Source organism: Corythoichthys intestinalis, chromosome 13, assembly GCF_030265065.1.
Source record: "Corythoichthys intestinalis isolate RoL2023-P3 chromosome 13, ASM3026506v1, whole genome shotgun sequence".
NCBI lineage: Eukaryota > Metazoa > Chordata > Actinopteri > Syngnathiformes > Syngnathidae > Corythoichthys > Corythoichthys intestinalis.
The window spans coordinates 18,847,019-18,863,779 of NC_080407.1; the positions used below are offsets into that span (position 1 = coordinate 18,847,019).

Genomic DNA, 16,761 nt, shown 5'->3' on the forward strand with positions numbered 1-16,761 from the left:
ATGCCTTATTATACTTGGTCATTTTTTAAAGAAAAAAAAAGCCTTACTATACATGGTCGTTTTTTTTAAAGAAAAAAAAAAAGCCTTACTATGCATGGTCGTTTTTTTAAAAGAAAAAAAAAAGCCTTACTATACATGGGCGTTTTTTTAAGAAAGAAAAGCCTTACTATACATGGTCGTTTTATACATGGTCGTTTTTTAAGAAACAAATGCCTTATTATACATGGTCATTTTTTAAGAAAAAAAAGCCTAACTATACATGGTCGTTTTTTAAGAAACAAATGCCTTATTATACATGGTCATTTTTTAAAGAAAAAAAAGCCTTACTATATATGGTCGTTTTTTTAAAAGAAAAAAAAAAAAAAAAGCCTTACGATACATGGTTGTTGTTTTAAGAAAAAAAAGCCTAACTATGCATGGTCGTTTTTTTAAGAAACAAATGCCTTATTATACATGGTCATTTTTTAAAGAAAAAAAAGCCTTACTATACATGGTCGTTTTTTTAAGAAAAAAAGCCTAACTATACATGGTCGTTTTTTTAAGAAAAAAAAGCCTTACTATACATGGTCGTTTTTTAAGAAACAAATGCCTTATTATACTTGGTCATTTTTTAAAGAAAAAAAAAGCCTTACTATACATGGTCGTTTTTTTAAAAGAAAAAAAAAAGCCTTACTATACATGGGCGTTTTTTTAAGAAAGAAAAGCCTTACTATACATGGTCGTTTTATACATGGTCGTTTTTTAAGAAACAAATGCCTTATTATACATGGTCATTTTTTAAAGAAAAAAAGCCTAACTATACATGGTCGTTTTTTTAAGAAAAAAAGCCTAACTATACATGGTCGTTTTTTTTAAAAAAAAAAAAGCCTAACTATGCATGGTCGTTTTTTAAGAAACAAATGCCTTATTATACATGGTCATTTTTTAAAGAAAAAAAAGCCTTACTATACATGGTCGTTTTTTTAAAAGAAAAAAAAAAAGCCTTACTATACATGGTCGTTTTTTTAAAAGAAAAAAAAAAGCCTTAATATACATGGTCGTTTAAAAAAAAAAAAAAAAAAAGTCTTACTATACATGGGCGGTTTTTTAAGAAAGAAAAGCCTTACTATACATGGTCGTTTTTTAAGAAACAAATGCCTTATTATACATGGTCATTTTTTTAAGAAAAAAAGCCTAACTATACATGGTCGTTTTTTTAAGAAAAAAAGCCTAACTATACATGGTTGTTTTTTTAAGAAAAAAAAGCCTTACTATACATGGTCGTTTTTTAAGAAACAAATGCCTTATTATACTTTGTCATTTTTTAAAGAAAAAAAAACCTTACTATAGATGGTCGTTTTTTTTAAAAGAAAAAAAAAAAGCCTTACTATACATGGGCGTTTTTTTAAGAAAGAAAAGCCTTACTATACATGGTCGTTTTTTAAGAAACAAATGCCTTATTATACTTGGTCATTTTTTAAAGAAAAAAAAAGCCTTACTATATATGGTCGTTTTTTTAAAAGAAAAAAAAAGCCTTACTATACATGGTCGTTATTTTAAAAGAAAAAAAAAAAGCCTTACTATACATGGGTGTTTTTTTAAGAAAGAAAAGCCTTACTATACATGGTCGTTTTTTAAGAAACAAATGCCTTATTATACATGGTCATTTTTATAAGAAAAAAAGCCTAACTATACATGGTCGTTTTTTTAAGAAAAAAAGCCTTACTATCCATGGTCGTTTTTTAAGAAACAAATGCCTTATTATACTTGGTCATTTTTTAAAGAAAAAAAAAACCTTACTATACATGGTCGTTTTTTTAAAAGAAAAAAAAAGCCTTACTATACATGGGCGTTTTTTTAAGAAAGAAAAGCCTTACTATACATGGTCGTTTTTTAAGAAACAAATGCCTTATTATACTTGGTCATTTTTTAAAGAAAAAAAAGCCTTACTATACATGGTCGTTTTTTTAAAAGAAAAAAGAAAGCTTTACTATACATAGTCGTTTTTTTAAGAAAGCTGAACTATGCATGGTCGTTTTTTTTAAAAGAAAAAAAAGCCTTACTATACATGGTCGTTTAAAAAAAAAAAAAAAAAAGCCTTACAATACATGGTCGTGTTTTAAGAAAAAAAAAAGCCTTACGATACATGGTTGTTGTTTTTAAGAAAAAAAAAAAGCCTAACTATACATGGTCGTTTTTTATGAAAAAGATGCCTTATTATACATGGTTGTTTTTTAAGAAACAAATGCCCTACTATACATGGTCGTTTTTTTAAGAAAAAAAATAGCCTTACTATACATGATTGTTTTTTAAGAAAGAAAAGCTTACTAGTTGTGTTTAAGAAATGATCAAATACATGAATATGTACTGTATATTTTGAATAAAAATAAAAGACAAGAACGGGGAAGTTCATATGCAGGAAATTTTAATTAATGAGGCTGGTATAATTAAAAACAAACAATAATTAGTGGCCAATTTAACACAATACTAAAAACAACACACTGCTAAAAGGCTACCCGGTTACAAAAAAAAAACAAAAAAAACCATAGCAAACGCCAGCCCCACAAACCCTGGTATTGCACCATCCCGTTGGCCTAATAAATGACTAAAAAACTCTAAACCCTTAAAATACTAATTTAGGAGGGAAAAACAGTCACACACACCACAAGGTAGATGTCCTATAAAACAGACAAAAAACATTAATCCATGTAAAGACAAATAAAATGCATTGCTTCAACCACATACCTCCGTGAAGGACTTTTAAGACCTGCTTTCCTGGAGATGTCTTATAGGTGCCTGGACGCTAAATAATTTATTAGTAAAAATAATTTAATGGCACTCATGGGAACAATAATTTCATTTGAATTTTTTTCACCATCCACCGCTGTATATGGCGATTAAAAGTGGTGGTTAGTCGAGTGAGTAGTGGTCCGCCAAGGTTGTGGGTTCGATTCTCCGCCCTCATGAACTCGTGTAAGCATTCTTGAGCAAGATACTGAACCCCACGTTGCTCCTATAGTGCTGCATCACCAGTAGATGGACGGCAATGTATTGTAAGGCGCATTGAGGTTCTTGAAAGGTGCTATACGAGTATAACACCATTTGCCAGCCGACCGCCGCACGCATTCATCTTTGGCTTCATCCACTGACACACCTGTCCTGAATTGCACCTGATTACCGGCTTCCGAAAGAGTGAGCGCCACTTACTGGTTGCTCTTTCCATAGACTTCATAATGATATTGACGGGACACGGGGCCGATTACTAGGGGGCCTGCATTGTTGGCGTAGCCACCAAAGCTGACCGAGTGGAGTCACAGACAAAGAGCCCTTTTAATTGCAAATTCTTGCGAATAAATGCTTAAAACCCTGAATTCGTAATAGGTATGGACGTAAAACAGTCTCGATTCTTGGTTAAAAGCAAAAAGAAACGCGCCGTTAGCATTTATTTTACGTAAATATTAGAGATGTCCCGATCGCGTAGTTTTCAAAGTATCGGAATCGGCAAAAAAATATCGGAAATGCCTTTTTTTAATATATATATATATTTTTAATTAAATCATTTTCTAATTGTATTTAACGTTACAGACATAATGTGTTACACTCTTCCAGAGTCTTTAGTTTAAGCTTAAGGTAGTGTTATCAAATTTAATGCGTTAACGGCGAGAATTAATATTTATTACATTTATCACGTTGCAATATTTAACGCATTTAACGCATGCGCTGCACGACCCACTCACGCATTGTTGCATTCAATCTATAATGGGGCCATTCTACCCATACAGTATATAGAGCTAAAAGGCAGCGTAAAATGAGTAGAGAGAATTTTGGCAGCCTTTGGAGCTTTTTATTAAATCGCTGCAACCTTACAATCCCTCTCCCAACAATTAGAATAATCGTGGGAAGCAATGAGGGGAAGAAAGGTAGTAGTTGATCTTTTTCTTAACACCCTATGTTATTTCCCAACGCAGAGAATTGGTACCACGACGCACAGTCATGGTTGCACTTCCCATCATGCATTTGGGCAGAAGTTAAATGGTTACAGTATCATTTAATGGAAGCTCAACAAATACACTAGATGGCAATATTTAGTCACAATATACAAAGTCACATTTATCCTTTAAGAATTACAAGTCTTTCTATCCGTGGATCCCTCTCACAGAAAGAATGTTAATAATGTAAACGTCATCTTGAGGATTTATTGTCATAATAAATAAATACAGTACTTATGTACTGTATGTTGAATGTATATATTCGTCCGAGTTTTATTCATTTTTTTCTTAACGCATTGCCAAAATGTATATGATCGGGAAAAATTATCGGGAGTGATTGGAATTGAATCGGGAGCAAAAAAAAGCAATCGAATCGGGAAATATCGGGATCGGTAGGTACTCAAACTAAAACGATCGGGATCGGATCGGGAGCAAAAAAAAACATGATCGGAACAACCCTAGTAAATATGTCGAAGTACAATGCTGATCTGTCAGTCAATGCGGCGGCCGCCATATGTAAACAGAGCTTTTCCGGTGAAAATTCTTGTGAATAAATGCTCAAATCCCTGAATTCCTTATAGATATGAATGTAAGACAGTTTCGATTCTTGGTTAAAAGCAATGCTGTTTGCATTTATTTTACGTAAATATGTCGAAATACGATACTAGTCTGTCATTCAATGTGGCGGCCGCCATATGTAAACAGAGCTTTTCCGGTGAAAATTCTTGTCAAAAAATGCTTAAATCCCCAAATTCTTTATAGATATGGACGTAAAACAGTCGCAATTCTTGGATACAAGCAAAAAAACATGTGCAGTTAGCGTTTATTTTACATGAATATGTCGAAGTGAAATGCAAATCTGTTAGTCAATGTAGCTAGCGGCCACCTTATGTAAACAGAACTTTCCGTTGAAAATTATTGTGAATAAATGCTTAAATCCCTGCATTCTTTATAGATATGGACGTAAAACAGTCTCGATTCTTGGTTAAAAACAAAAATAAAAAACGTGCAGTTAGCGTTTATTTTACGTAAATATGTTTAAGTACAATGCTAGTCTGTTAGTGAATGTAGATAGTGGCCACTTTATGTAAACAGAGCTTTTCCGGTGAAAATTCTTGTGAATAAATTCTTAAATCTCCGAATTCTTTGTAGAAATGGACGTAAAGGAGTCTCGATTCTTGGTTAAAAGCAAAAAACGTGCAGTTAGCGTTTATTTTACGTAAATATGTCGAAGTGAAATGCAAGTCTGTTAGTCAATGTAGCTAGCGGCCACCTTATGTAAACAGAACTTTCCGTTGAAAATTATTGTGAATAAATGCTTAAATCCCTGCATTCTTTATAGATATGGACGTAAAACAGTCTCGATTCTTGGTTAAAAACAAAAATAAAAAACGTGCAGTTAGCGTTTATTTTACGTAAATATGTTTAAGTACAATGCTAGTCTGTTAGTGAATGTAGATAGTGGCCACTTTATGTAAACAGAGCTTTTCCGGTGAAAATTCTTGTGAATAAATTCTTAAATCTCCGAATTCTTTGTAGAAATGGACGTAAAGGAGTCTCGATTCTTGGTTAAAAGCAAAAAACGTGCAGTTAGCGTTTATTTTACGTAAATATGTCGAATTAAAATGCTAGTCAGTCAAATTAGCTAGTGACCACCTTATGTAAACAGAGCTTTTCCGTTGAAAATTCTAACGAATAGATGCTTAAATCCCCAAATTCTTTACAGATATGGACGTAAAGCAGCCTCGGTTCTTGGTTACAAGCAAAAAACATGTGCAGATAGCGTTTATTTTACGTAAATATGTCGAATGATGATGCTAGACTGTTAGACAATGCGGCGGTAGCCTTACAACAAAAAGCTTTCTACGTTGAAAACTCTTGAGAAAAAACGAATAATATAATAATTACCTTGAATCCTCGAACAAACCACTCCTGAGACAATCCTTCCTGTAAACCGCAAGGTTTTCCCAGAGGTCCTAGTGCCCTTCCCATTACAATTGTAAGAAAACAAACCAGCTAATTTATTGCATTGAGTATTAAAGCAACATTAAGTAACTTTTCAACTTATATCAAATATTTTCATAAGTCTTTATATGTGTATGAATGCTTTTCCAGTCGTTCATTACACTTTACTTCAGCTAAACTGTTAAATCCATACACCAAGAAAACCACATCCATTGGGTTTACTTTCTGAAAATCTGTTAGCGCAATGCTAAAGTAAACCGTACTGTCGCGTACAGGCCCACCAATGATTGGCAGGCAGGCGGGTGTCTTCCTTCCTTATGAGGGCAGTTGTTAAATATGCATCGGAAGCTGTTTGTACATCCATCCTGGACTGTTTTGGAAATCGGAACAGGCACCCGTTGTTTTGTTCTCCTGGAAACAAATGTACAAAAGCTGGGAATTTGATGATTGCCAGCTGAGGTGGAAGCTGTTGAAAAAGGAACCCTTGACATAAGTGAAGTTGTTGCCTAGCGGAGCGGTGAGGCAGGTTAAGCCGACGGTAACTGGGCGGCCACGCTAGCCGTCCAGCGGGTCGGGGGCTATAATGGAAGCTGACAGCATGTAAATGAGCTTTTAAAAGAGCTGGTGAAAAGCTGGTCATTTTTCTCATTTACTGTGTCAGACTGGTCGCCAGCTGTCAACCATTTCGGTGGGATTGACTCCAACATTTGCAAAAGAATTAGGAACAACAGCAGAAATAAGCATGTCAAAAATTGGCTCCCGCTACGAACTGTAAGTGCAAATTACGCTCACGTGTCTTAGTAGATAGTTATCTTTACATTTTAGCAAAAATAGTCACGCGAGTATTCAGTGTTGTTATTGTCAATAATGACGATAACGAAAATATTTCGTTGACGAACAAATTTTTCATGACGATGACGAGATGATAACGGGCTAAAATCGTGTCTTGGAAGACTAAAACATAACGAACCTAATGCAGATGAGACAAAAATGTGCCATAGTTTCCATCACATGGTCAAAATGTGTAACAGTTTTATGTGTTGTTAGCCTGTATTGTAGCAGTGTCTGGTTCTGTCACTCATTTGACACCCCCCTCCTCCAACTCGACCTGAATAAATTGTCAACTCGTGCTTCGGAAAGGCGTCTCCGCGCGTCTGCGAGTCTTTCGCGTGTCTGGTGGGGCTTGCGTGCAGCAGGATGTGATTGGGCGCGCTCGAGTGGGGTGCCCTGGTGCCGAGATTGGCGATGGGGCGGCATAGTGTCGGTTGCCGACGGGCTTACACTCACAAGGGATTCGTACGATTACTGGTTTCTAGATCACAGAGCTGCTTTGTGTACACTCCACCCATCCCAATCACTTTTCTTATCGACTTCCCCACCCTTCTCCCCTTCTTTCCATGGTCAGCAGGCCCCCCACGGTGTCAACCGGAAATGCATCTAGCTGATGATCGCACCAACATGTTCATAGTTAGTGTAGGCGTTCAATGTATTTTTGTATGTGTTTCTTTTCTTTTCTTCTGTTCCCCCTTAACCCCTTCCTGTTCGCTGCTTTGTCATAATAAACTAGGTTGAATGATCACAATGGGAGTATGTCTCAATGTGAAACATTAAAACTGTTCAGACCAACCGGACACTTAGACTTCCATTCTCCGTGTCAAACAGCTGAACAGGAGAGGGTTAAAAAAAAAATGGCAGCCTTTTCGCCAGCTGTGCCAGCTGTACCACCAGACCCGCGCTGGCGCAGAGCCAACAGCCCGGGCCGGCGAGACCTGAAAACCCGGCCAAAAGGCCAAACTCTGCGCATTCCCCTTAGTCTTAACCCCTTGTACTGACTCCATTTTTAACCTGTCCTGTTCCGCTGTCCGACTCCATTTTGAAAGCTGGAAAAAAGTTTTGAAGCACAATTTGACAATTTATTCAGGTCGACAGCGAAAGACAAGGCGAAACAGAAACAGACTCAGGCGAGGATTCAAAGTCACCATATCACAAGTCAACAAAAGGTTCCCAAGAAAAATGACAACGATTAGTTAAACTTTGTCTTTTTGAAGGCTCTCGCTGGGCAGGCTGTGGGCAGAGGAAGGGTGTGTTTGGGCGTTGTTTTGGATTATTGTCTGTTTATGGATTGGAAAGGACGATTCGGGAGTTACTGTTGTCAGGGCAACAAGGGTTGTGGATTTTGCCACCTCAGCGTCAAAGGCGCTCTTGGAGTCTTAGCAGTCGTATTATCAGTTGGATATCGGGCGTTGTTTGGACAGGGTATCCTGCCATTTGTTCTGGACTGCCCGGGAGAACTGATTGCGAGAGTTGGTGGTGCAGACGTGGGCTTGTCAACTTCAATCTTGCTCAGTCAGTTGCATGACGCACACATTGGGCCTCCGTGATAAGAAGGCGCCATGTATCTCATATGCCCTATATTCTGCTTGCTTTCCCTAAACTATGGTATAAGTGCTATTTATTTTATATTGGATGTGTTAGAGTAATAAAAACAGTCAAACAGTAAATACGAAAAACGATATTATTGCCTGATTGACTAAAAGGTCAGATTCCTTCAGGATATTGCACTAAAACAACGTCATCTGTATAAAGGAGTACTAAGAAGTAGCATCATGCTGCACAGTATGTACTTTTTGAAATCTAGTTTTCAAACGATGGTCACCCTACCTAACATGGCCGCCGTAAAAACAGGAGCACTTGTCACTCTAGTAGGCATCCAATCCATTTGAAGCAGGAGGCCTGGCAGCGGATGAATGTTAAGAAGTGTCTGAAACGCTACCTTCTAGCCAAATTTGTATTTGTAATAACTCTGTATTAAACCTGTAATAACACAAAACATAATGGTATTTAATCTTGCATCATGCACACGTTGGGCTTCTGTGATAAGAAGGCGTCATTCATCGCTTATGCCCTATATACTGCTTTTTTTCCTTAAACTATGGTATAAGTGCTATTTATTTTATATTGGATGTGTACAGTAAATACGACAAATTATACTATTCCCTGATTGACTAAAAGGTCAGATTCCTTCAGGATATTGCACTAAAACAACGTCCTCTGTATAAAGGCGTACTAAGAAGAACATAATCATGCTGCACAGTATGTACTTTTCGAAATCTAGTTTCCAAACGATGGATCCCTACCCAAGATGGCCGCCGTAAAAAAAGGAGCACTTGTCGCTCTAGTGGATGTCCAATCCATTTGAAGCAGGTGGCCTGGCAGTGAATGAACGTTAAGAATTGTCTGAAACGCTACCTTCTAGCCAAACTTGTATTTGTAATAACTCTGTAATAAACCTGTAATAACACAAATAAACAAAAAAAATCGGCATTTAATCTTGCATGACGCACACGTTGGGCTTTCGTAATAAGAAGGCGTCATGTGTCTCTTATGCCCTATATTCTACTTGTTTTCCTTGAACTATGGTATAAGTGCTATTTATTTCATATTGGATGTGTTAGAGGAATACAAACAGTCAAACAGTAAATATGAGAAACGATACTATTCCCTGATTGATTAAAAGGTCAGAGTCCTTCAGAATATTGCACTAAAACAACGTCATCTATATAAAGGCGTACTAAGAAGTAACATCATCATGCTGCACAGTATGTACTTTTCGAAATCTAGTTTCCAAACGATGGTCGCACTACCCAAGATGGCCGACGTAAAACAAAGAGCACTTGTCACTCTAGTAGATGTCCGATCAATTTGAAGCGGGAGGCCTGAAAGCGAATGAATGTTAAGCATTGTCTGAAACGCTACCTTCTAGCCAAACTTGTATTTGAAATAACTCTGTAATAAACCTGTAATAACACAAAACATAACGGCATTTAATCTTGCATGATGCACACGTTGGGCTTCCGTGATATGAAGGCGGCATGTATCCTTATGCCTTATATTCTGCTTGTTTTCCTTAAACTATGGTACAAGTGCTATTTATTTTATATTGGATGTGTTAGAGTAAATACGACAAATGATACTATTCCCTGATTGACTAAAAGGTCAGATTCCTTCAGGATATTGCACTAAAACAACGTCATCTGTATAAAGGCGTACTAAGAAGAACATAATCATGCTGCACAGTATGTACTTTTCGAAATCTAGTTTCCAAACGATGGATCCCCTACCCAAGATGGCCGCCATAAAAAAGGAGCACTTGTCGCTCTAGTAGATGTCCAATCCATTTGAAGCAGGTGGCCTGGCAGTGAATGAACGTTCAGAATTGTCTGAAACGCTACCTTCTAGCCAAACTTGTATTTGTAATAACTCTGTAATAAACCTGTAATAACACAAAACATAACGGCATTTAATCTTGCATGATGCACACGTTGGGCTTCCGTGATAAGAAGGCGGCATGTATCTCTTATGCCTTATATTCTGCTTGTTTTCCTTAAACTATGGTACAAGTGCTATTTATTTTATATTGGATGTGTTAGAGTAATACAGTCAAACAGTAAATACGAGAAACGATACTATTCCCTCATTGACTAAAAGGTCAGATTCCTTCAGGATATTGCACTAAAACGTCATCTGTATAAAGGCGTACTAAGAAGAACATAATCATGCTGCACAGTATGTACTTTTCGAAATCTAGTTTCCAAACGATGGATCCCCTACCCAAGATGGCCGCCATAAAAAAGGAGCACTTGTCGCTCTAGTAGATGTCCAATCCATTTGAAGCAGGTGGCCTGGCAGTGAATGAACGTTCAGAATTGTCTGAAACGCCACCTTCTAGCCAAACTTGTATTTGTAGTAACTCTGTAATAAACCTGTAATAACACAAAATAATGCATGAAAAATGGTCACACTGCTGTAACCGTGACAGATTATTCCAACTATTTCATTGGCAGATGGGAGGAACATCTTTAGGTAAGCAGCTGCGTCGGCCGGATTGCGTATCGATCACATTTTTCAACACTTAATCAAATTTACACTGTAAACAAAGACTCCCAGTGTGAAATATGAATCAGTTGCTAAATCTATCCATCAATAATATTACATTCATCTTCAGTGAAGACCAAATGTGTGCTTGGGAGGATGGTAGGTTATTAAAAACTAGTCATATTCCTGTAGGCTTAGATTTCGTTCTGCTGTAATCATGTTAGAAAGAAAACAAACATACAAGTAGAATCCAAAAATAACTCAAATATATACAGTGGAGGACTACATGAAAGCATTTTTTCCCGTCTTTTCACTTTCTGCTTCAGTTCAAGTGCGACATTGATGTCCAAGTACACTAGGATAAAAAAACAGAGACCATTTTTTCATGTATTTAATTTATTCTTAAAATATTTCATGATAAAAAAAAAGTACCGTATGTCAATGACCGTCCGATCTCTGCCGCTCTCGTCCGATCTCCCGGTTCTGCTCGCAGAGGCCCGATTGTTGTGCGAAGCAACACAAGCACGGAAATAAATTAAGAGATCAAAAGCCCATCGAGAGGAAATGAGTCAGTATTCCACATTGTGTACAATACAATATCATAGCAAATTAGCAGTCTTCAATGGCTTCCACTGACTACTATACATTTACAATGTTAAGTCGGCGGCGGGGTCGGTCAGTCCTCGGGATTTTTTCTTTTTTTTTTGCCGGACGGTGACTCGGAAATGAGCGTGAAAAGAAAGCGGCTAGTGTGAACGGAAAAACCCATGACTACGAGCGCCGGCGGTGATGAGGACAACAGCGTTTGTTCACATCCTAACTGTCATTGAGACCACAAGTCCAATAAGCTTCTCTACAAAGGTACAACATATAAAAACTGTTAAATATATAACTTTTAGGGCCTTTCAAAATACATTAAAGGACATTTCTTCACGCCGTCTTTTCCATTCGCATTTTTTTTCAACTTCCCGAGCCGTCTCGACCATTGTGTCCATTTTTTTTTCTCGATACACAATTATACGTATGTGGTACCTATATCTCCAGTTCCAAAGTACAGTGATGGGTTCAGTCTGAGGAAAGAAAAAAACGTCAGGAAAAGGACAAAAGTACTCCTTTGATCCGTGCCAGACAATGCAAGGAGTCCACGGGTTCTTGGCGAGGACACCTCTGCGTCAGTACTCACCCATTTGTTCTTTTACTCTTTGGTCTATAAAAATATGGGAGGTTTGCCCCGGCGGAAGGCGCTTCGCTTCTCCGTCCGAGCGCCCCGCTGATGTGAAAGAGAGGTGAAGAAACGCGGGCAATTCCTGTGTTTAGTCAAAAGCAATTCCGAGGACTTCTGATGGGGAGGAAACCGCTGTTTAGCAGGGGTACGACCCTCCACGGCGACGGGCAAAAGCTGCTAATTGGACCGAGCGGGCGGGACTGGAGAGCAGGCGACCGCGTTGACCCGACGACACGCACCGGGTGGGAGAAGTCAGGAAGCCTGTGGAGCCGCTCGTGGGGAACAGTGTTTTTCTGCGAGTCATTTATCCAATGTCCTGGGGAGATGGGGGAGGGAGAGTCCTGCAAACACTCCCTTTCTGGTGCTCTGGAGGTGTTAGGAGACCTGAAACCAAAGACCAAGAACAGAGCAAACATTCTGTTAGCACAGTTTAGAGTCAATTGAGTCTTTTGGCAGTAGCACTTGGAGTGTACAACCCCTAGCAAAAAGTATGGAATCACTCTTTAGCATTCAGAAACACTAAAAGAAATGAATAAAAGACATTGTGGTGGTCGGTAAATGTTACTTTTATAAAGCAAGTGCAGGGAAATAAATATAGAATCACTCCATTCTGAGGAAAAATATATGGAATCATGAGAAACAAACAAAGAAATAACAATCAAAACACATCTCTAGTATTTACAGTGCCCTCCATAATTTTTGGCACCACTGGTTAAGATGTGTTTTTTAGCTTCTAATTTTTAAAAAAAATTCAAATAAAATGGGACCTTAATGGAAAAAAAGAGAAAAATCCAACCTTCAATACAAGTGCATTTATTCAGTGGGGAAAAAATCCCACATAAAGAAATAATTATTTGACATCAAATAATGTGTGTTACAATTATTAGCACCCCTTGTGTTAATACTTTGTACAACCCCCTTTTGCCAACAAAACAAGGTCTGGGGACTTAGATTGCCATGGGAGGAGCTTGATTTTGTGTCTGGTGAACCATTTCTGTGTAGATTTGGCCATATGTTAAGGGTCATTGTCTTGCTGAAAGACCCATTGACAACCCATCTTCAGCTTTCGGGCAGAGGGCAACAGATTTTGATTTAATTTGTCCTGGTATTTCAAAGCATTCATGATGCCATGCACCCTAACAAGGTTCCCAGGGCCTTTGGAAGCGAAACAGCCCCACAGCATCACTGACCCACCCCCATACTTCACACTGGGTATGAGGTGCTTTTCAGCATGCGCATCTTTCGTGGCACGCCAGACCCACTTAGAGTGTTTGGTTCCAAAAAGCTCAATCTTGGTCTTATCTGACCAAAGCACACGGTCCCAGGCTTCAACTGGGACCGTGTGCTTTAGTCAGAATAAATGCACTTGTATTGAAGGTTGGATTTCTCTAATTTTTTTCCATTAAGGTCCCATATTATTTGAATTAAAAAAAATTATTAGAAGCGAAAAAACACATCTTAACCAGGGGTGCCAATAATTATGGTCAATTATTATCAATTTGGTGCCTAGCATGCTTTGCAGCGGTACAGATGTACAGTGCCTTGCAAAAGTATTCGGCCCCCTTGAACCTTGCAACCTTTCGCCACGTTTCAGGCTTCAAACATAAAGATATAAAATTTTAATTTTTTGTTTAGCTCTATATATAGGTGAAATGGCGCCATTACAGATTGAATGCAACAATGCGTGAGTGGGTCATGCAGCGCATGCGTTAATTGCGTTAAATATTTTAACATGATAAATTAAAAAAAAAAATTAATTTCCGCCGTTAACGGGATGAATTTGATCACCCTACCTTAAGCCTAAACTAAAGACTCTGGATGAGTGTAACATATTACGTCTGTAACGTTAAATACAATTAGAAAACGATTTAATTAAAAAAATATATATATATACAGTGCCTTGCAAAAGTATTCGGCCCCCTTGAACCTTGCAACCTTTCGCCACATTTCAGGCTTCAAACATAAAGATATAAAATTTTAATTTTTGTCAAGAATCAACAACAAGTGGGACACAATTGTGAAGTGGAACAAAATTTATTGGATAATTTAAACTTTTTTGACAAATAAAAAACTGAAAAGTGGGCGTGCAATATTATTCGGCCCCCTTGCGTTAATACTTTGTAGCGCCACCTTTTGCTCCAATTACAGCTGCAAGTCGCTTGGGGTATGTTTCTATCAGTTTTGCACATCGAGAGACTGACATTCTTGCCCATTCTTCCTTGCAAAACAGCTCGAGCTCAGTGAGGTTGGATGGAGAGTGTTTGTGAACAGCAGTCTTCAGCTCTTTCCACAGATTCTCGATTGGATTCAGGTCTGGACTTTGACTTGGCCATTCTAACACCTGGATACGTTTATTTTTGAACCATTCCATTGTAGATTTGGCTTTATGTTTTGGATCATTGTCCTGTTGGAAGATAAATCTCCGTCCCAGTCTCAGGTCTTGTGCAGATACCAACAGGTTTTCTTCCAGAATGTTCCTGTATTTGGCTGCATCCATCTTCCCGTCAATTTTAACCACCTTCCCTGTCCCTGCTGAAGAAAAGCAGGCCCAAACCATGATGCTGCCACCACCATGTTTGACAGTGGGGATGGTGTGTTCAGGGTGATGAGCTGTGTTGCTTTTACGCCAAACATATCGTTTTGCATTGTGGCCAAAAAGTTCAATTTTGGTTTCATCTGACCAGAGCACCTTCTTCCACATGTTTGGTGTGTCTCCCAGGTGGCTTGTGGCAAACTTTAAACGAGACTTTTTATGGATATCTTTGAGAAATGGCTTTCTTCTTGCCACTCTTCCATAAAGGCCAGATTTGTGCAGTGTACGACTGATTGTTGTCCTATGGACAGACTCTCCCACCTCAGCTGTAGATCTCTGCAGTTCATCCAGAGTGATCATGGGCCTCTTGGCTGCATCTCTGATCAGTTTTCTCCTTGTTTGAGAAGAAAGTTTGGAAGGACGGCCGGGTCTTGGTAGATTTGCAGTGGTCTGATGCTCCTTCCATTTCAATATGATGGCTTGCACAGTGTTCCTTGAGATGTTTAAAGCTTGGGAAATCTTTTTGTATCCAAATCCGGCTTTAAACTTCTCCACAACAGTATCTCGGACCTGCCTGGTGTGTTCCTTGGTTTTCATAATGCTCTCTGCACTTTAAACAGAACCCTGAGACCATCACAGAGCAGGCGCATTTATACGGAGACTTGATTACACACAGGTGGATTCTATTTATCATCATCGGTCATTTAGGACAAGATTGGATCATTCAGAAATCCTCACTAAACTTCGGGATTGAGTTTGCTGCACTGAAAGTAAAGGGGCCGAATAATATTGCACGCCCCACTTTTCAGTTATTTATTTGTTAAAAAAGTTTAAATTATCCAATAAATGTTGTTCCACTTCACGATTGTGTCCCACTTGTTGTTGATTCTTGACAAAAAAATTAAATTTCATATCTTTATGTTTGAAGCCTGAAATGTGGCGAAAGGTTGCAAGATTCAAGGGGGCCGAATACTTTTGCAAGGCAGTGTAAATAACAATCAAAATTCATGTTCTGTGCTAATTCTTTCTTCAGTTACTGTTCCAGTCGTTTCATTAATTGCTAGCTATGGTATTTGGTAACACTTTATCCGACAGTGGCACCATAAAACTGTCATGAGACCATCATAATTATGACTTGAGCATTAATCAATCTCACTGTTGAATGGATGTAAAAGATCCGAACTTGACATAAATGGAGTTTGTGACATAATTTGCCGGATGACACTTAATGACATCTGTCATATGCATTCATTACTGCTCATGATAGTTTCATCTCATTATTATGACAGTCTTATGACGCCGCTGTCAAATGAAGTGTTACCTTTAAACCCAAATAAATCAACACATAAGCCGCTGTGTGTGAAAATTTGCCAAATCTCTTTCAATGCCAAACAACTTGTCAATGCATGTTCTTACAAATGTCTCTTGCAGTTTGCCAAGAAGCCTTGTTACAAAAATTTAATCTTCCAAACATGCATTTTCCTTGGAAAGACTGATGTTAGAACACAAAACATATCTTGAAGACAATGTCCAGGACAGACATAGGATCTGACTGTCAATTTTTGGACACACCAAGACTAGCAAACAGACAAACAGTCTTGAATCTTAAAGGGAACCACGGATAGTAAGATATGTAGTTCTTAAAAGAAAAATGTCAGTACGAGTTATAATAATTTAACATTAAAACCCCTCGTAAAGTTTTCGTTTTAATAAAATTTGTGAAAATTTTACACCAAAAAATTAATTAGTATCTCACCACCCCGTTGTACTTCCACAGCATCACTCTTTAACTATGTAAGGTAGTGATTTAAAGACGCAACAAGGTGTCAATGGCGAGTTAAATTAATTAGAGATCAAGCCAATGAGTGTGTTTTGTCCCTCAACTGATGCCGTCGTGTTCCTGTCATTCCCCAGTGCGGGTCTATTGTACCATATGTTCAATTGTATGTTTGAATTATCTACGTATCTGCGTTGCTGCGTCAAGCGAACGCGTTGCTCTGTAATTCACAGACAAGCCACTAGAGGGGTCTGGCTTTGTCTTTGTACGGTTTGAGGGGACTCTTGTCGAGCTTTTTTAGTGTTAGAGTTCAACAAAGTTTGAAAATGGCGGTGTTGTTGCGCTGAACCGGAAATGTCCTGAGCGGACCAATCGCAGTTTACAGTGTAGGGTCCAAATCGGGGTCTACGCTAACAGC

At 38.2% G+C, this 16,761-nt stretch overlaps 1 protein-coding gene across 2 annotated transcripts in view; it reads right to left on the reverse strand.

The window, feature by feature from the left end:
* Nucleotides 1–11,209: 11,209 nt before the first annotated feature.
* tafa5a (TAFA chemokine like family member 5a) overlaps nucleotides 11,210–16,761 on the reverse strand; it is a 356,950-nt gene continuing 351,398 nt past the window's right edge. For both annotated transcript variants that reach the window (XM_057854974.1, XM_057854975.1), the window contains exon 5: nucleotides 11,210–12,417. The gene's annotated coding sequence lies outside the window, so the exon portion shown is untranslated. The remainder of the gene's footprint in view (nucleotides 12,418–16,761) is intronic.